The 21963-nt window shown below is 44.3% G+C and overlaps 1 protein-coding gene across 4 annotated transcripts in view; it reads right to left on the bottom strand.

The window, feature by feature from the left end:
* PTPRK (protein tyrosine phosphatase receptor type K) overlaps positions 1-21963 on the bottom strand; it is a 635931-nt gene that overhangs the window by 481656 nt on the left and 132312 nt on the right. The gene's annotated exons all lie outside the window — the stretch shown is intronic.

Genomic DNA, 21963 nt, shown 5'->3' with positions numbered 1-21963 from the left:
TAAAATGACATGTTGTATAGACTGACGGGGACAGGGAATACAAAGCAATGAACAAGGCTAACAACGATAAAGGTGCAATCAACAACTTCCTTTATGCACTGACAGCCTACACTGACCAAACCATGAAGAAAAATTACTAACAGAGCTGAAGCACAGTGAAAGAAAAAGGTGCTCAAAGTACACTGACAACAGAATTTCAGTCGCTGAGAACTGAATATTTTGATTTCTTCAAAATGGATTTGACACCCTTATTTTAATAAGCCAACCTAGCCTAACACAACACAAATTGAAGACTTTTTTTTTTAAGAGCCATAAACAATGTATCTAAAATCTTTATCCAAGTGCCAGTCCCCAGAACAACAGGGACTGTGAGGGAGGAAGAAACAAAGAGAAGGAAGGAGGGTCTAAGGGGTAAAGGAGAGTTTGCAGCATGATAAAAATCTACCATTTGGTAACAGTCCTGTTCAACAGGTTTTCAAATCTTCTTCCTTACTTGGGAATATCAAGGTGAAAAAGGTAAAAGGGGAGGAAGAGAGAGGAAAGACAAGAAAGAGGAAGATGAGAGACAAGGATGAAGTCAGAAGGAAGAGTAAAGGGTGAATGGGACTTCAAGGAGAAGAGGTTGTTTCACATAGGAACAAAAGATGTCATGCACGGAGCTCTGCAGCAGCTCTTATCTCCACCCAGGATAAACAATCCTTTGATTTGCTGCTTCGCTTTTAAAAATGGGGTCGAGATCAGAACAGATAATCTTTGATTAGCACCAGGAAATAGTGAGACTGTAAACAGAGAACATGACCATCTTCATAGTAAGAGAAGCTAAAAATCCATTAAGAGCAGCTGCTGGGACACAGGAAGGTTAGACAAGCATCAGACAGTTGAAAATGAATTGGTGCTATTTAAGGGGTGAACTCATATCTGCCTCATTGGCTTCCCAGGGTACCTCTACAAAGGGATAAAGAAGTCAGAGCTAGCCCAGGTAAGCTGACTCAGATTTGCAGGGCTCAAGCTGCCTGGCCAAAGCAATGCCCCACTGCAATTTACATTGTCCAAACTGGACAGTCTCTCCATAAAAAAATAAATGGACATAAATCAGACATCAGGAATGGTAATGTACAGAAGCCTGTGGGGGAAAACTTCAATATCCCTGGACGCTCAGTGACAAATTTAAAGGTGACAGTCCTGAAACAAAAAAATTTCAAAAATCAAATGGAGAGAGAAATCTGTGCTGCCATTTATTTGCAAATTTGACTCCATTAACCATGGATTAAACAGAGACTGGGAGTGGCTCACAGTTTACAAAGGCAGTTTCTCTGCTCTGGGTGCTAATATCTCACCATTAGACTCTAACAAAGGCTCACATCCCCCTGTCTGATGTGACTTGTTTTCTCCTCTTTTGATCAGTACTGTTGATACTGGGCCATTTCCACCTTGCTGAATAGACCTTGTCAGCTCTGGCCCTCCCTCTTACTGGGACCCCACTCTTTAAATACCCCTCTGAAACCACCCTCCCCACTCATGCATCTGATGAAGTGGGTCTTTGCCCACGAAAGCTTATGGTCCAACCCCACCATCAATTTATGCCTCGATTACAACGTGCAAGAGATACATTTCCTGGACACTACCGTACTAACCAAGGATGGCCTGATCAGTACCACACTGTACCGAAAACCTACTGATCGTTATACTTATCTACACCCTTCTAGTTTCCATCCTGCACATGTGACTAGATCCATTGTTTACAGTCAGGCTCTTAGGTGCAATCACATTTGCTCTGATCCAACTGACAGAGACCAAAAACTACAAGAACTTTACCAAATATTCATAAACCTGAATTACCCACCAGGAGAAGTAAAAAAACAAATCAACAGGGCCAGACGAATACCCAGAGACCAGCTACTCCAAGATCGGCCCAAAAAAGCCAAGAACAGAACACCACTGGTCATCACCTACAGCTCCCAACTGAGACCACTGCAACGAATTATTAAAGACCTACAGCCTACCCTTAATCAGGATGCTACACTCCAGAAGGCCCTGGGTGACATGCCTGTTCTCTCCTACAGACAACCTCCCAACCTCATGAGGATCCTTACTAACAGCCACAGTCTATACCCCAGGAATACCCGTCCTGGAACCTTTCCCTGCAACAAAGCCCGCTGCCAGCTTTGTCCACATATCTTCTCTGCAAATACCATCACTGGACCTAACCAGGTTACTCACAGAATCACGGGCACTTTCTCATGCTACTCTACTAACATCATATATACCATCATGTGCCAACAATGCCCAGATGCTTTGTATATTGGACAGACTTCTAACTCCCTTAGACAAAGGGTCAACGGGCACAAAACAGACATCAAAACACTCCAGATCCACAAACCACTTAGTCAACATTTTAATGGAATGGGGCATTCTGTCAATGACCTCAAGGTATGTGTGTTACTGAAAAGGAATCATCGCACCGTTTTGGAAAGGGAAGCGGCTGAGCTGGATTTTATTTTCAAATTCGGCACATTAACACATGGTTTAAATCGTGATGGGAACTTTCTGAGTCACTATAGGGGCTCGTGTGCATACTTGGCTCAATCTAATTCTTGACCTTCCCCCCGCAACCCCTCCACTCTCTGATTTGCTCACCTTGATTATCTTTTTCTGATTTGTCCTCCTTGCTTACTGTTTTTGGTTCTCTGTGCCTTAAATATTGAGTCTGTTCTGGTCTGGCTATGGTCTGAAGAAGTGGGTCTGTCCCACGAAAGCTCACCTAATAAACTATTTTGCTGGTCTTTAAAGTACTACTTGACTGCTTTTTGTTTCTAAAATATCTGTTAGTTTATAAGGTGCCACAAGACTTCCTGCTGTTCTCGAAGCTACAGACTAGAGTGGTTACCTCTCTGATACTGGCCAAATATTGTGTAGCTTGTCAGGCTTGGCCTGAAGCCTGAGTTCTGGGGCCCTCCAACCCTTGCAGGGTCCCAAGCTTCTGCTCAGCCCCAGAGCCAGAGTCCTGAGAGCCCAAGTAAACCATGAGTTTTTTATACCTGCATGTAAGTAGAGTGAGTCAGTAAATTGGTATGATTAACAATTCTTACTGTTGCAAACACAAATCCCTGTTTATACTACAGGCAGTTTCTAACAGGCCACAGTTTGTTGTAAAGATTTCAGAAACAATACTGAAAATGGCACTTGATGCTGTGACTTAAAAATTTTGCTTCTGTTTATGGTAAATTTAGAATTATCTGAAAAATGTGTCATTTCCATTCCAACTCCTTTGCTTCCCCCCATTTGCTGCTTCTTTTGTTTTTCCTGGAGTAAGAAAGGATTTCAAGACATCCTGACTACTACTGCATTTACAAAACAAAAAGAGCGCAGGAGAGGAGGCAGTTAGAAAAGAAAATGGGGGGGGAAGTCACATATCCTCAAAAGAAAAAACTGAAAAATCCAATGTTTTTGCCCACTGAAAACTTTTGGCTGAAGAGTTTGATGAAAAGTGAAGATTTTCCCATAGAAAACAGACACTTAGCAAAAGCGTATTCATTTAGGAAAAATCTAACTTTCCACCTTCAACAGTTCTGATAGGAAACAAAAAAACTTCAATCAATTCCTACCTGGCAGGTCAGGCTTCTCTCCCGTTTATCTACTACTATGCTTTTGTTTTAAAATTTTCAGTGCTCTAATAAGTGCATGGAAACAATATTGCACAACACAGATGACCCATACATGAAAGACAACTCATTTAAGAGATCATGCTTTGCAAACACCTAAAATCTCAAATATTTTTGTTAAAATTCCTTGAAAACAACACATTTATTTCAAGACATCAGTTGGTAGCAGATATCATCCACACAAAAATACGTTATGTAGTACAGGCTGAACCTCTCTAATCTGGCAGCCCCAGGACCTGACTGGCACCAAACGAGAGAATGTGCTTGACCATGGGAGGTCAATATTATCTAGCAGCATTACCAACATTCCCACTGCTTACTGGGCTCTTAGAAGGTAGAATTTAATAAATTCCAGCTAAATATCAACACAGAACTCACAACCAGGACTGGTGGCTGTAAACAAACTTTGTGGGACCACATGAAACTTGGTCACACTCATGAAAGCGGTCATCCAGCTAACTAAAATAATGCCAGATGTTGCTGGACAAGTGTGTTCCAGATTAGTGAGGTTCAAACTGTGTCTTCGTATAAAGACATCTCTCTCCCTAGACATGTCTTGTCTACACTAGGACCATCACCATGCTAGAGACAACCATGTTCACAAGCAGTTAAGTTTTAACATCAGTCTTCCTGGCACTTGGAGTATTGTGTACAGACTTTACATATATAAATTATAAAGCCATAATATCAGAGTAAGCAGTGGAAGCAGGAGATTTGGTTCGTTACACAGTTTAGCTAATACGATGCTCCCCACATCACCCAGTTCCAAATAAAAATCCTTTCTATGCTTGTCAATAAAATCAGACTAGGACTCCGTTTACACAAACGGTGTGTCTATATGGGAGCCCACCATCGAAAGAGCAAAATCGAAGTTCAGAAATCGATATACCGTCTTTCGAAAGAACACGACCACACAGCAAAGGCGGATCACAGTTCCACCCACTCTTTCGAAGACCCCATCCCATTATTTCAAAAGAGAGGGTCCTCATGTGTACGAGCGCTCTTTTGAAAGAAGGGAGGCGGAGATGCCGCGGACGGGGTCGCATGGCCGCCAAGCCCTCCCAGGGCCCACAGCCAGCCGCTGCCTTAAAGGGCCCCCCTTCACCCCCACCCCCCACCCCGGCATTAGCCAAGGCCTGCCGAGCTGCCAGGAGCAATGCAGGACCCCAGTACAGCAGCACCATGGCTGACAACACCCTGCTCCTCGCACTGGATGCAGACATCGTGGGCACTGTTGCTCACGTCTGCACAATTGCCACAGCCACTCCCCTCCTCCTTGGGGGACAGAACAGCCCCCCTGAGGACACAGAGCACGCCCAGCCTGCACCCCACCCCCTTGCACTCCGGCACCTGTGGAGCCACTCCGGAACTTTCGCATGAGCTGGGACACCTTCCAGGAGCTGTGTCACTGGCTGGCACCTGCATCGAGGCACCAGGACACCACCATGCAGCCTGCACTTCCCCTCAAGAAGCGAGTCGCCATTGCAGTGCGGAAACTGGCCACCCCGGACTCCTACCGCTCAGTGGGTCACCAGTTCGGGGTGGGCAAGGCCACTGTGGGAGCAGTGCTCATGGAGGTAAGCCGGGCCCGGGGCACACTCCCACCATGGAAAGGGGGCCCACGGACACAGGGACCCCTTGGGGGTCGCTGGCCGGGGAGGGCTGGGAGTGGGGGTTGCTGGCTGTGGAGGGCAGGAGAGGGTCACCAGCTGGGAACACCCTGCCACACCCTCACAAGAGTGCACAGCCTCCCTCCCTGCAGGTTGTCCGTGCCCTGAACGCCATGTTTCTGCACCGGGTTGTCTGCATCGGGAATCTGGACCCTACTGTCGAGGGTTTCTCTTCATTGGGGTTCCCGAACTGCTTTGGTGCCCTGGAAGGGATGCACATCCCCATCCACGCCCCACCACACAGTGCCAGCAGCTACGTTAACTGGAAGGGCTACCACTCAGTGGTCCTCCAAGCCCTGGTGGACCACAAAGGCTGGTTCATGGACATCTATGTGGGCTGGTCAGGACAAACCCAGGATGCCAGGGTCTTCCGCAATTCTGGCCTGTGACGGCGTATGGAGGCCAGCACCTTCATCCCGCAGCGGGAAATGCCAGTGGGGGACACCACCATGCCGCTATGCCTAGTTGTGGATGTGACATACCCCCTACTGCTGTGCTGATGCCACCCTATACTGGCCACCTCGACCCCAGCAGGTAGGCCTTCAATGCCCACCTCAACCAGGCCTGGCACGTGGTCGAGCGGGCCTTTGGGCGCCTTAAGGGGCAGTAGCAGTGCCTTCTTGCCCACCTCAAGGTGGGGATATGCAACATCCCACAAGTGGTGGGCGCCTGCTGCATCCTCCACAACGTTGTGGAGGCCAAGGGGGATGCCTACATGCAGGGGCAGGCAGCTGAGGCCACCATGGGATTCGAGCAGCCGGCTGCTGTCGCCAGCTGCCAGGCAAATCCCGATGGTGTCCGGATCCGGGAGGCACTTCGTGCAAGTCTTGCCACGGGGCCACACTGAGCACCTCGATGCCCACACCTCCCCCTCCCCCCATACATCCACCCCCCACCACATGCACCTCCACCTCATGGGACCATGGGACATGGGTAGTGGTGCACAACATAAACCTTTATCACTAATAAACTGTAAAAAAAAAAAACAAAAAAAAAAACTGGTGTCAAAGTTCAACTATGTACAATGTGTGTGTGGAGGTATCAGGCGGAGGATAGAACAGGGAGAGGGGGCCTGAACTCGGGAGGGGGTGGGGAGGGGGCTAGACTTGGGAGGGTCACTCGGGCAAGGGGGTTGTGGGCCGAGAGCCACGCTGGCCCCGAGCTCCCCTTCCCCCCTGGAAGTGGGTGCCACGGCGGGGCTGGGATGGGGCGGGGAGCACTGGAAGGTACGGGCATGGTGGGATGGCGGTGGGGGGGCATCTGTGTGAGGTGGGGTGGAGGACTCGCGGGAGGGTGTGGGGTGGGCAAGGGACCCTGGGTGGGACCTTTCTGGGGGGGGGACCCTGCGAGAAGCTCAGGGGAATGGGCAGCTGGGGGTGGGGTGCGGAGTGCCAGGAGCCAGGTCACATTGCCCACGTGCTCCTGTAAAGTGCCATGAATGGTGTCCAGGCGGGACATGAGCCTGTCCCAGGCCTCCCTCTGCCACGCCAGGTCGGACTCCTCCAGCCAGAGCCAGTGCTCCAAAAGCTCCACCTGGCGGAGGTTGGCGGGGTCATCCACCAGGTGATGCTGTGACCTCTGGCTGCGCACCCAGCGTAACGATGCTGCTGAGGGTGCCCGGCCTCTCTCCAATGCCTCCAGGGGGCTCTTGGGGACCACTGACGCCACTGGACTGTGTGGGCCCTCACTTGCTGCACCTGCAAAGGGTGATGGATAGCATGTCAGTTTCCAAGCAAGACCTCGTCCCCCTGGGGCCCCGTCTCCCCGGACCCTCCCAGGGCCTGGCCGTGGTGGACATGGCACCCCTGTGGCATCAAGTGCACACAGGCTTCACCCCTGGGTGGAACCATCCCCAGGTGTGGGCTGGCCCACGAGCGTCCCACTGGGTGCCTGGAACTGTCTATGGGTCCGGTTGCTGGGTGGCACTGGCAGGTGCAGAGGGCATGTTCCAGGCTGTGGCCGGCTGGGGTGTGTGGCCCTGGGCCTCCAGGCCTGTGCCCAGGCCACTGTCAGGGGTACCACCCGCCCTGCCCTCAGGCGTGCTGACCCCGCTGTGCACTTACCAGGGAGGACCTTGAGGATCTCTGGGGATGCCCGGCTCCCTGTGGCCTGGCTGGACGACCGTGAGGGGATGTCAATTACGAGGTCACCCTCCTCACTGGACCAGTCCTGGCTGGTGTCTGCCCCTGGCTCAGGCTGGCTGGTCCTGGCTCGGGCTGGTCTGCCGAGCTGTCCAGGACTGCTTTTGTTGGGGAGCTGTCCCGGGGCCCCAGGATGCTATGGAGCTCCCTATAGTAAAGACAGGTGGAGGGGCCTGCTCCTGAGCGCCCAACCTCATCCCGGACACAGGCATAGCCCTGTCAGAGCTCTTTAACTTTGCTCTGGACTTGCTCTGGGGTCCGCTCTGGGTGGCCTTGGCTGGTCAGTCCCCGGGTAAGGCGGGCAAAGGCAGCGGCTTTCCTCCGCTTTACCCCCATCTCCTGGAGGACCTCCTCTTCCCTCCAGAGGCCCAGGAGTTCTCTCAGTTCACGGTCTGTCCAGGAGGGGGCCCTTTTCTTTTTTCAGGGACAGATCCCTGGGAGCCCAGTGGGGGCTCTGAGGAGGGACCCCAGGGCTCAGGGGACTGATGGGCACTGGCCATATGTCTGTTACTGTTGTCGGGTGTGGCTGAGAGGGCGTGCTGCCTGGAGCTCGTGCTTTCACAGCTTTCCTTGTCTCAGCTTCCTGCCGTGGGATTTTTGGGTCCATGCAGCTTTAAAAGCAGCTGGACACACAGGTCTTAGGGCTGCGCTTGGTGGGGCAGGGCGTCTCCACGCTCGGACTGGGCGCCGTCGTGGAGGAATCCTCTTTCAAAAGAACAGGCCGTGGCGTGTCTACACGTGCCTTCTTTCAATGTTGTTTTTCGATGGGTGGTGCTTTTCCCATGCAGGATCGGCATCCAGCTTTCGATGGCTGGGCTGTGTTCCTTTGCTTTCACATCGAAAGAGTGCATGGTACATGTAGACACTCACTTCACTCTTTCAAATGAAGGCCGGTCTTTTGGAAATACTGTGCACATGTAGACACACCTCAACTGTTACTAAATACTGCTTGCAGCCAGTATGAACTGCACCGACGAGGTAGATAAAATGCAGTAAGACATCATCATCACCTACTACTACTAGAAACCTAATTGGAATTAATTTTGTCATCTGACATGTTAGACTGCCTTGTCCAAAAATATGAATCCAACTCCATTTCAATCCTTCCATATAATTGTGCTTTTCATTCATCACTTTGACAGTATGAACATAACAAAAAAAGAGCAACAGCTGATATTCTGCTCAGCATTGATTGCTAGGCCTGTGTCACTATCAGGGTGGCAAAGCACAAAAAGAGAAATGTTTGTGTGCTAAAGAAACAATAACCGTATGCAGTGTTGCTGTACCCATTTTGCTCGCACGATGTTATACTGGATTTGAAGAGATTTGTGGAAGCTTGAAAGTTGGTCTCTCTTACCAACAGAAGTTGATCCAACAGCAAAAAAAAATCTTGTCATCCGCCTCCTCTCTCTAAATAAACATTAATACCTTTTAATGTTCTTCCCCAGTGCCCTATTATCACCAAGAGAGCTTGCTAATTAGCATCTGTCATTATAATACCATAAAGGCTTAAAACCCATATCGTGCTCTTTGATTTAATTTCTAATACACTGCTGTGTTCATTCTACAGCAAAAACATACATTTCCACAGACATTTAATTGATAAATGAATAGCAGCTTCCCTCAAAGCTAAGTTATCATTGTCTGCCGTCAGGGCACCAAAATGACATACTGCTTTGAAACACGTGCCTTTAGGGGACCCATTACCCTTTTTAATGGTTTACATGCCCTCAGTGTATAAATTAAAACTACCAATGGCTATCATACTGACTCACTTGGAAGATGAATGATGTTAATTGCTGTCCTTCAGACATGCTATTAATTTTAGGTACCAGGATTCAGATTAGCAGTAACAACTAGTGTTTCAATACACAAACACAGACCTTGTAATTTTTGCACATCATTGTAGTATCAGCAAAGCCAGCGAATATATTTATTATATACACATGAAAGAAAAGTTAGCAGCATGGATTATCAACCTGCTACAAAAACCACTTTATACAAGGGCTGCCACACCAAAAGGGGAAGAGCTCTATGTCAACTTGTATGCTTTGTCAAAAAGTGACAAATACTATTTCCAAGTAAAGCAAAGTCAAATATACTTATAAAATAATGCAATCTGATACAACCATAAGAGAAATTATTGACCTGTTCCTGCAGGTCACTTCCTATGACTTGAAGTATGGCCAAGACACTACAAATGCAGTTCTGTCCCCCCTGTTTATGAGTCAAACACTTACATGCTGTTACAGGAACTACAGCAACTGAAAGACCTATCTTGTCTAAGACTCTTTGGTGAAAGAACAGGTGAACCAGAAGAAGTGGTGAATGGTGGCAAGGAAGCCCCCAGTTGCGAAACACTATTCTTTGTCACCGTAAAGATATATTGATACATTTAAACCACTCCAGCAGAACTGCTGATGTAAATGAACAGCGAGCTATAGGCCGATGTTCTCAACTTCCCCCTCCCAGTGTGACCCACCCTCTTCCAATTCAGCCACTTTCCTTTGAGACACTTTGCTTTCTCTACTTTTACGTCTGCACAGCATAGAGCACAAACGAGCACCAACCTTAAAGAAAGTCCCTGAGTACAACTGTTCTACGAATACCTAATGAGCACGATGTGCCAAGGCAGAGATGCCTTCCAAACCAGCACAGGGACTGAGGAAGAGAAAGAACCACTGAGCACCAATCTTCATGCTTTCACACCACCTTTCCAACCAACTGGCATAAAACCTAGACAAAGTCTTTATAAGCCCTAACCAAAATGTATACATATCAGTTCGTTTCAAGGCATGCCATTTTATCTTACTACCCATCCTATACACTATTTCCCTCCCCTCCCCATCTTTGTTTCTAAACCAACCAAAAGCAGGTGAGGCAGCCTGCATTATTAATAAAACCGTGAGTTTGTCATGGCAGTCACAGACTCTATGACTTTCTGTGATCTCTGTGACTTCTGCAGAGGCTGGTGCACCTGGCACCAGGGCTGCTTGAGCAGCTCAGATAGCTCCTGCACACGTCACCACAGCCACTGCTGGGGCAGCCTCATGTAACTGCCCTCACCACCACCCAGCAGCAGGACAGTCGTGGGGTGGGAGGCCTCACTCAGGGCTGCTCATTGAGGGCTCTGGGCAGCAATTACCCTGGGGGGAGCCTGCTTTGAAACAGCAACATGTCTCTACCTGAGTTGCCTCAGCCTGCAATCAGCCCCCTCTCCCCACCCCCGCGGCCCATCACCACCACACACAGCTCCCATTGGTTGGGGCACCCTGCCAAAGGGAGCTGCAGAGCTTAGGGAAGGACATGTTGCTGGTTCCCAGAAGCCTGGTAGGAAGTCTTCCAGCACATCAACCCTTCCTGCTCCCTCAACCCAGTGAGGCTCCTGGGCTGCTCCTGCCCAAGCACTTGTGGTGCCCCCTGGAATGAACACACACACCCCCCCCTCCCACAGGCACTTGCTGTCTCCCCACATTTGCAGACTGACTGCACTCCCTGGGGAACTTACTGCCCTCCCAGCACTCCCAAGATTTAGTCAGGGGTACAGTATAAGTCAGGGACAGGTCATGGGGCCATGAATTTTTATTTCCTACCCATGATGTGTCCATGACTTTTATTAAAAATGCCTGAAATATAATGTACCCTTAATTAATGTCAGGGCCTTGGATAATCAAAATGAGAAAAAAATTACAACTCTCTTTACTTTTCACTCTTTATATTGCTTGTTATATTGCTTAGTGAAACGAGAATTAATTACCCAAGCCTCTCATTTCTGACTTACGCACTGTAGCAATGTAGTGTTTCAAGGCAGGTCAACACTAAACCTGAAAGTCAATCCTAGATACACAATTCCAGCTATGGCAGTTGCGTACCTGGCATTAATGTATCTGCAAATGACTTATCTGGACTTCCTCACAGTGGGAAGTCAATGGGAGAAACTCTCCTGTCAAACTCCCTTAGTCCTCGCGTTAATGAGGAGCGTAGGGGTCAACTGTCAAGCCCTGATAGTTTGATTTTGCATGTCCCACACTAGGCATGTGAAATCAAACTCCAGAAAATTGACCCCGATCAAGCTGATTTCCTGCTAAATATAGACATACCCTCAGAGGGAATCACAATAGGGGAATATTTAAATCCCACAGAAATCTAACTTTTAACTAGGAAAACTCCAGATTTTGGATATTCATCATCATCATCATCATCATCTGTGGGCTCAGCACCAGTTGGTGTCTGATGCCTCTCTCACTATTTCCTCCCATCTTTCCAGTGCAGAGTGGCATAGTTTCTGTAGACTATCTACTATATCATCTATCCATTCTCTGTGGGGTCTGCCTCTCCTATTCGAACCGTCCATTATGCTGAATACTAGGGTCTTGATTTTTTGTTTGTCGTTCATTCTGCAAATATGTCCAAATAGCTGTAGCTTCCATTTTATAACCTTCTGCAGCAGGTTCTCTTTCAGCTCTATCTTCCTATATAATTCCTCATTGGTGACCTTCTGCATCCATCCTATTCTCAGAATCTTTCTATAACAGCTCCTTTTAAACGCCAATATTCTTCTTTTCGAATCTTTCATTATCACCCATGTCTCACATCCATACAACATGCTGCTGAATATACATGTTTTCAAGACACAGCTTCGTTCTTAAACTAATTGCTTTGCTCTTCCAGATCTTATCCATCACTTTCAAACTTGCTCTTGCTTTTGCTATTTCCTTCTTACAGTCTAGATGATACGTTATATGTTGCTCCCCAGATATGTAGACTGCTCTACATTTTCTAGTTCATTACCATCACCACTGATCTTCCTTCCTATTTCCTTACCTCCAAATACCATTATTTTTGTATTATTGATATTTATAATCAATCAGTCTTTACCACTTTCCTTCTTCGTTTTACACCTGCACTGTTTTCAGTAGCTTCTCCTCGTCTTCCTTAATGATAACTATATTATCCGTGAACCTCAAGTTAATTCTTTTCCCGTGCACAGATATCCCTTCTACCTCCCCCTTGATCTTGTCCATCGCTCTCTCTGGATGTGTGATGAAGATACTTGGCGATATTGGACCTCCTTGTCTCATACCTCTACTTGTTTTAAACCAACTTCCCAACTCCCCGCATGTTCTCACCGCTGCCTCCGCATTAGCATTGATATCCTTCAACAACCGTATCAGTCTGCTATCCACTCCGTATGACTCCAACACTGCCCAAGTCACTTTCTGACCTATACTGTCAAATGCCTTTCGAAAATCGATGAAGCAAGTGTACACGTTTTTGTTCTTTTGTCGAGTTTTCTCCACTATCAGTCTTAGTGCCAATATCTGCTGTATGGTACTTCTACCTTTTCTGAACCCGGCTTGCTCATCTGCTATATGTTCTTTTATCTGCGATGTTAATCTCTCAGTCAATATTAGCAGCAGCAGCAGCACCTTACCAAGATGACTCGTTAGGGCAATCATTCTGTAGTTCTTTCACTTCAATATACTTCCTTTTTTGGGTATTGTCACTAGCACAGATCTTGTCCATTCCTTAGGTATCTTCCCTTCTTTCCATGTTATATTACATAGTGTATTTCCTGAATCATGCTTTCTCCGCCATATTTGATCATCTCTCTCGTGATCTTCTCATTTCCAGGGCTCTTGTTGTTCGTTAGTCATTTCATTGCTTTTTCTAATTCCTCCTTCGAAATATCGGTCTCGCTCTCGATGCTCAGGGGAGATCTCTCTTTCAGTTCTTCAATCAGTCTCTCTGAGATGCTCGGGTCCAACTGTGCTTTGTATAGATTGGTGCAATACCTCGTCCATCGCTGCACAATCTTCTCCCTGTTCATGAGCACTTCTTCATTCTCATCTTTGATCACCATCTGCTTCGGTTGCCATTTCCTATTAATATTCCTAATTGTCTTATACACCTCCCTGGTCTTACATTTGCCGTAATACCCCCATATCTTCACATTTTCCTCTAATCATTTCTCCTTATCCTTTCTGGCTGCTTTCCTTACCTCATTGCATTTCACCCTATACTGCTGTTCTGCCACCTCAGAAACATCCCTTCCGATCCTCAACACTCTCTTCTCTTGAACCAACTTCAGTGTCTCTTGGGTAAGCCACTTTTCTTCTTCTGGAACAGTCTGCTCAATTGCCTCTTCTATCACGAGGGCCATCCCTGCAACTCTTATCTAGGTCTTTCTCTGCAGAGATATTCTTAATCTTCTCTTTGAGCGCTGTTCTGCATACATTCCCTGTTTCTTCCTCACATAGCCTTGCTATGTCTTTTTTTTCTTAAATTGTGCTTTATGTTTTCTTTTGAGTTTTATCTTGATGTTTACGATTACTAGACTGTGGTCTGAGTCTATATCCGCTCCTTAGAAAATTCGGCACTGCTGTACTGATGTTATCCATCTTCTCATCAAAATTATATCTATCGTGTTCTTGGACTTCCCATCATATGATGGCCACATCCACTTCCTACACTCCTTTGGTGGAATCTCGTGTTGCAGATCACCATCTCATGCTCTGTAGCAAACTCTGGCAGTTTCTCACCTCATTCATTTCTTTCTCCATATCCAAACCTTCCCATGACTCTCCCCCAACCTTCATTATCTGTTCCAACCTTCACATTCAAATTTCCTCCGATGATCAACACATCTTTCTTCAGTATCTCCTCCACCATCTTTGTCAAGTCTTTATAGAATAGCCCAATCTCTTCCTCCATACTGTCCGACGTGGGTGCATACACCTGAATGACTGTGATGTGGAACAGTTTTGCTTTGAATCTCGCTACCATCATTCTTGCACTCACCAGTTTGTATCCTAATAATGCTCTTTTAGTTGTTTTGCTAAGAAGGAATCCAACTCCTGCTTCATGCTTTGTTTTGTTTCCCGACCAAATGACTTCACAGCTACACATCTCTCCTGATGCTGTCCAACGCATCTCTGCCAGTCCATCCACTGCATGTACAGTTTTCATCTATTAAAACTGGGCAACCATTTTTGGTTATACAACAATGGGTAGCAGTTCTAAAGAAAGAGGATCATTCTGCCTTTAACTTTAGGCAAATTAAGATCTGGTATGCAGTGTGCCCATCTTAGTCATGTTATTGGGACATTGAACAAGTTATACTAAACAATGTTCTAATATGCAATTCTCCTATAAAAGCAATTTAAAAACAGGAAAGATAATCTAACAGTTAAATGAAATCAGAACTTTAAAAGTTGCGATGAAAGCTCTTTACCTAATAAATAAATGTGTTAGTCTTTAAGGTGCTATGGAACCACTTGTTTTTTGTGAAGCTATAGAACAACATGGCTACCCCTGAGATTTCTTGACGCGTTCATGTTTCATGAGTGCCTTATCTGCAGATAGCAACAATTTACTAGAACAAGTTATGGCATATAAACCGACAATAAGCAGACATACATAAATTATTAATGAAGATGGCTTAATTAATATTTAATGGCTTATCATATATTGAGCAATGACCTAATCACCCTGTAGTATAATGTATCCAACAATATTCATAATTTACGAGTCTTTCAGCCCAGGACCTGTAGGGATGGACAGATGGATGGATTTAAACATCCACTTCTTCTCTTTTACAAATACAGAAACAGACAAATTAAGGTTAGGTGCCAAAACTATAGCGGAATACACAGAAAACAACAGATAGAATAAACTTACTGGAAGAAAATTCCAGGTTAGAGCCATATTTACATCCCCATTTATTTCACTTTGGAAGCCACTGAAATTCATATTTCAAAAGATTCCTATCATGCTCTACTCCACCTTAGCTTTCTAGCAAGTCCATATGTTTACAAGATCTTCCACAGCTATTCTATGAATTCAGTCAAAGTCTTAGGTGACTTCTATTAACTTCAAGACAATTTTCCCTTATCAGAACCCTCTCACGTTTGTCTCAAGGTAAAAATATAATCAACACACAATCTTTTTGGTCAAAAGCCTGCTTGCTCATCACACAGTCTTTCATCCATAACCCAGTGTGATTCCGTTCAACAGTAAGATGATGGACACTTTCTTGGGTATTGATAATACACCATGTAATTCCTTGGTGTTATCACACATCAGTTGGCATCCTTCTTCTGTAATTTAGAGATAGCCCTTTCTTTCAGTTCTCTTGGCAGAGTTCTCTCACTCTCAAACTACATTACAAAGATTATGTACCACATGAACTACCACATTCTCACCAGCTTTAAGCAGTTCAGCAGTGATCTTATCTTGACCAGGTGCTTTGTTGTTTTTAGCGCTCTCTCTCTGCTTCTGAAATTTCTAGAGCTTTACCCTCTTCGCATCCATCAGATGGAATTGTTGGGGCTCGTTGATGGAGTACTTCGTTAAAACGTTCTCAACAAAATGCCTTTTTGTTTTCTTTCCACCGTTAATCTCCCATCTTTCACTTTTATGATACCACTGACTTGGAAACTGATTACAACTGCTTACCCCACCTGAAATAGATTTTTAGATACCTCTCACTGATGCTTCTTTGCCTTCTCTCTCTATTCTCCCCACCATGATTGTTAGTACATATGTAACACTAGATAGTTATTTTAGCATGATTTGTGATTAAATACGCTCTTATAATTTCAGAATTGACTTGTTCCCATTCCTGTAGACATTGTGCTGCCTGTGTGTCAAACTTTCTCTGCATGAATCTCCTCTTGCACTCCTCCTTGCACTGCAATATTGTCTGCACAGTCTTCTGCAGACTCCATCTCATATTGCTCATTCCAAATACACTAATACTGAATCCAGTCATTTCTCATACTACACGCTCAACTTCCTAGTGCTCGACAGAGCTTTCACATTCCAGCATTGGATTTTACTTTTGGTTTTAACTGTTAGGATCTTGTTTCAACAATGAATTCCCTCATTCCCTTTTGATCCACCACCTGCATACCTCCATGCAAATGCATTTGTTGTTGACTCAGTGATTTTGAAAATCCATTATTTCCTTCTAACCAGCTAGCTAATAGTCTTACTCCCATTAGAGAGAGAGAGAGAGAGCGCCTAACTCATAATCTCATAACCATAAGCCCATGCCTTCTGATTCAACAGATTCAGAGAATCACTATAGAATATGTGGCAACAATATGGACTTAGTTTCAATGGCCAAGATGCTGTAGAAAGGGTCAAAATGTTGTGCAAGGTCAGTAAGTGGAGACAATCGATTTGATATCTTCACTTAAGTACAGAAAGGTTGTATGTTTTAACCCTTTTTCTGTATTGTAATACATCACATGACACACAATGCACTATCAGAAGATACAGGAGTTAAGTGGAGTAGAGGGAAACCTTTCAGGTTTGTTACTTTGCCAATTACATTCTTCTCTTGGACACATGACAATGCCACAAAAGAGACCACTACCAATGTTATACACAAGAATGTCAATGTAGGACAAAGGAAAGGGAAAGTCACCATCGCTGAAGAGGAGTCAGCAACAATAAGTGCATCCATATTTGATGCTGAAGAAAAGTCTATTGCTAACAAGTCCATGTATCTTCCACTCAAAAATCAGTGCTTATGGCCAATTACACAAGGAGGTGAAAGTAAGAACTGTGAAGGCAGGCGGAGCTTTTCTCAGACCAGCAAATATTTGGAGACACAAGGAGATTCACCCAAGAACCAAGATAAAATTCCCTGTCACTCTGACACCCAAGTTTTTATAGGTCTCTGAAACTTGGCAAATATTAGAAGCCCATACCAGGAAACTTGAGTGCATTCCATTAGACATGCTTGTGGAGAATACTTAAGTTACTTTGTCCTTCCAGCAGATACTAATGATGATGTCATGTACAGGATTGGCCAACAGGATGTATAAACGATTTGAGACAAACTGTTTGAAGTGGTGTGAGCATGCCGTACAGAGGTCAAAAAACAACTTCTAGACAGGCCCTTGACTCTATTTGATGGAAGATGGGGAAGGAAAAAAAAAAGAGGAAAACAGCAGATACCTAAGGATTTAGAAAGATGCTGCTGTCATGGAAACTGACTAAAATGAAGCAAATAAGATGGCACTCATATGATAGAATCAAAAACACTAGGCTGTCTCATGTCACAAAGCGCAAGACCACATAATCTATTCCACCCACTTCTAACCCACTAAGCTTATTTCAGCAGCTGCTCCTGCCATAGGTCAGGCGGAAAAGAAGCAGGACATTTCTATTTATGAAAATAGCTCTCCAAAAATGATGGTTTCTTTTTCCATCTTCAAGAAGAGAAAAACATGTTTGTGTGTCCATGCCTGGGTTCCATTTGCAAAAAAAGGGACATTAAAGACAAACAAGCAATTGTACCCAACTATGAATATTTTATGTAAATAAAATATATCAAGCCAGACTGGGCCATTTCCACAAAGGATGCTGGAGCATTTAATAGACAGTTTTCAAACTCTGAAAAAGTTCTGAGAGTGTGGTACCATGCCTACAAAAGAAAATAGGAATTTAAATTCTGCCATTTTTACAGGTGCTGCCTCATTTTATAAGCAAAGTCAATTTAGCTTAAAAGGATTATTTTCCTTTACCCAGTCTTAGATGTCAAGGTTGGAATAAGCTGTTATTTTGATTTCCCCAAAGTTTCCATTTCAACGCAGAAAAAGAAGCCTTGCTCCTCCCTCCCAACTGGCTGAAACAGGAACTCCTTAAAGTTCACACACCATACTGTGCACCTGCATGGAACACCAATTATCTAACAGGGCTGTCTGCTCTCAGCTCATGACAAATCATACTGAGCTCAAGAACGAACCCCCAGTCTAAATGCAGTACAGGTTAAGTTATTCAAGCCTTCTCATTAAAGTCACTTCTGTGTAGAAATAGTTTAATTTAAAATTGTCCCATTTGTTTTACTATTTAAAAACAGAAATTATGCAGTTTCTGAAAAATAAATTCCTTTTGAAGTGTGGCACTACTGAAAAGTAACTGAAAGTGGCTTTGTCGGGTCTCACAGTTAAGGCCTTAGTGATTTTCAAATCAAATGTGCTAAGCAATGTATTTTATACATAAAAATTAAACTCCTGCTAACTCAGCCTGGAATCTTAAAGTCATATGAGAGTCTATATTTTTACATATCACTATATGTAAAATTTCTGTAGGTCAAATTACACCTTTAGACAGATGTGTGTAATCCTATGGTCACTGAGGATATAGTTCAAAGACAACCGTGCCAACAATTCCAAAGTATCTGAAACTATTATATGGACATACAATTAGAAATTAACTACAAAAGTGGTTTGCTGAAAAGATTACATGAATACATTTACTTTAATGCATTTTGTGTCAGAGGACCCTACATATTCTGAAGCAATAGAATGATGTCTCTTTCCTGTCTTTCTGAACAGAGCATTGACTGGCTCTAAACCAAAGTTCCGTATGATGGCAAAGGTGGTATTCAGACTGATACCATAACATTTAGTAAAAGCAAGCCAGAGACAAAACCCCCACCCATTGAAGGAAAAAGTTATCCCTTACAGGGAAAACTTATTAATTCACCCCGCAGTACCAAAGTACATATCTGCCAGAATTGCCTTGGTATCAGATTTACAGAACATCATAGCAGAAGCCAATGGTGGAAAAGTTATATGATAAATGGCCTTAGAATTATGAGCAGTGATAAAGTTCTCAGAATCAATAATGTCAAACTCCTGTCAAACCTCACATTCCTTATCTTTTCCTTTGCCAGGATAGATTTTTCTCTTTCCCTATCACCATGCACTTCATGTAGCCTCTTAAATACTCTCATGCATTTTCACAGCTTGTTTTGAATACACATATTCCTCCTTAAAACACAGCAAATGACAGAACAACGACAAGGATGGAAGAACTGATCTGTTACAGTCAAGAAATTAACTTTAACCAATATAAGCAAGAAATTGTGACGGACAATCACCCATGTTAGCCTGAGACTGATGAGCGATATCATCAGGAATGAAACACTTTTCTCATAAAATACAAATGACTGGTTGGAACAAACTGCTTCTTTTATTATCCAGTGTTTTTATTTTTCTCTATCACCTACTTCAAAAGCATGACTAGCTTTAAATCAATCAGACTGGAAGGTTTCATGGTAAAAGCCCAGGGCAAGTCATTCTGCTGCAGGATGGTACACAAAAATCCTGTGAAAATTTATTTTTTCTCCCTGACTGATTGGCGGATTTGGAGCACTTGGAGAGATAAAGGTGATATGCGCTTGTCACGTATCCAGGAACTGCATCTGTTTTTAAAACTACCACCATCCACAATAATCTATGGATATCTCAGGAGCTTTGCAACACAGGATGTTTCAATTTTCTTAAGGCATTTAATTTTCCTTTCTTGTCACCTGTATGTTTTAGAACATGACAGCAAAGGAGAAAAAGCAGCTACCCAATTAGAATTTACCATGAGTTGCCATTAACACAATTTGAACATTAAAAATGTAGTGACTTATTTTAAAGACTGCCTAAGGGTAGTATGTGAAATAATCTAAATTAACCCAAGGCATCTAAAATTAAAAACTGACAGTATTTAATTAACAAAAAATTTTATGACATGACACCACTTTGGGAAAGATACAGGTTTCCATTAATTCCAGAAATAGCCACCCTAACTACTTCTAAGATTTCCCTTCTTTGCAGCAACAACCTACTGGTTTCATGGTAGTAAAATTCATGTGGGACACAAAATAAAAACTTACTTACTAGTACCGAAAGCTACGCAGAAACAAAACTATCTTCAGAATGATAGTTCATAACCTTCTAGTTTGATCTTGTCTCCCTCCTGCTAACAACATGCTCTTATCTCCCTCTGCTTTATCAGCTCAGTAACTAAATTCAGGTCTCACCTGAAAATACAAGCCATGTGGCAAACTAAATTACTCTGAAATAATACTGAAAATTAGATGGGACAGCATTTCTGATGTATTTTTAATCTGTTACGGGGCCAAAACTAACCCTCAAATCTGTGAAACGTTAAACATTTCTGCAATGTGAATGGAGTAAAGCCATCCTGGGGCACGATGCCATATAGTTCACTGAGACTACTTTACAAGAATCCCTGAAATGACATGAAAGACCAAATAGATTATTAACCCATGCCCTGTCTACGCGTACTGCCTACAAATTAAGCCTAATCGTATTCACCTCATATGCTCCATCTACCACCATGTTATTACAGAAGCAATTTTAAGCAAAAATTTATATTGAAAGATAGGGTTTGAAATTTATTGGATGACGACAAGAATGCACAGAGGATATTCACCAGCCATCTTCAGAAGAAGGCTGCAACAAATGCCACCTCCATTCAACCCCAGTTTCTGAGAATGGGAAAGTGCTAGGATTCATATTTAGAGACATTAGCCTTCCTCAGGCTATTAGGTATCTGATGCATCTTTGCTACCTTAAGTATTTTAACTCTCTCTCACTCAGCACTTTCCCTCTCCTGCGTTACAGCAGCTGCTAAAGGGAGAGAAACTCCTTCTTGCCACTCTTAGATTCCAAAAGCCTCCCAACTCGTGAGAGATCTCCAGTACTGCCCTTCCTCATGGTCCATGGGAATGGAAAAGGAGGAATAAGGGAAGAGGATGGGTCCCTACTACCTTACCCTTGAGTCAGCCTTCAATTTGTAAGTAAGTGTTATTTACATAATCGTAAATGTTACAAGTGCTCGCACTGTAATGGTCTGTCCAAGAAAGCAAAGCATCATGGGATCCCTGAAAGTTTACTTGCACTAAGGAAAAATGACTTCGTTTCCACTGTGTAGGGGAAAGAGTAAATTTCCTTCATGACACCAGTGAATGCAAAAGTGGATATTTGCAGACCTGTTTGAACACTATTTAAGGTGGTGCCTACAGTGGCCCTATGGGTCTGGCTATGGGGAAGGGTAGCAGCACTACATTAACCTGAACTCAGTCTTTTAGTTCACACCTGAAGAGTGAGTCAACAAGGGGGAATTGACAGTGCAGCAAACTAGGCAGTCTGGATCTATCCTTTGGCTATGTCTTTACAGCAAGGAAAAACGGGCAACTGACTCCTGCCAGACAACTCAGCTGCACAGGCCTCAGGCTAGTTCAATGCTGTGTAGACTAGAGCATGGACCTACAGTCTGCACAGCAGTGAAACAACCCGTAACCTATGATGCAGCCAGGGTTTTTCTTGGATATGTAGCCATACCCCAAAATGGCATTGGCATTTATTAACTCTGTACCCCAACCATGAAACTTACTGTTTCTTTATCAGAGAGCTGGCCATGTTAGTCTGTAGCTTTGAGAACAACAAGAAGTCTTGTGGCACCTTAAAGACTAACAGATATTTTGGAGCATAAGCATACCCCCCAGTCTGATCTGACTTGTGTTTTACTCTTTTGATAATTACTGTTGATACTGTGGCCACTTCCACCTTGCTGAATAGACCTTGTCAGCTCTGGCCCTCCCTCTTAGTGGGACCCCACTCTTTAAATATCCCTCTGAAACCACCCCCACCCCGACTCATGCATCTGATGAAG

This window comes from Carettochelys insculpta, chromosome 3, assembly GCF_033958435.1.
Source record: "Carettochelys insculpta isolate YL-2023 chromosome 3, ASM3395843v1, whole genome shotgun sequence".
Classification (NCBI taxonomy): Eukaryota; Metazoa; Chordata; order Testudines; family Carettochelyidae; genus Carettochelys; species Carettochelys insculpta.
This window is presented reverse-complemented; position numbering and strand designations above follow the sequence as displayed.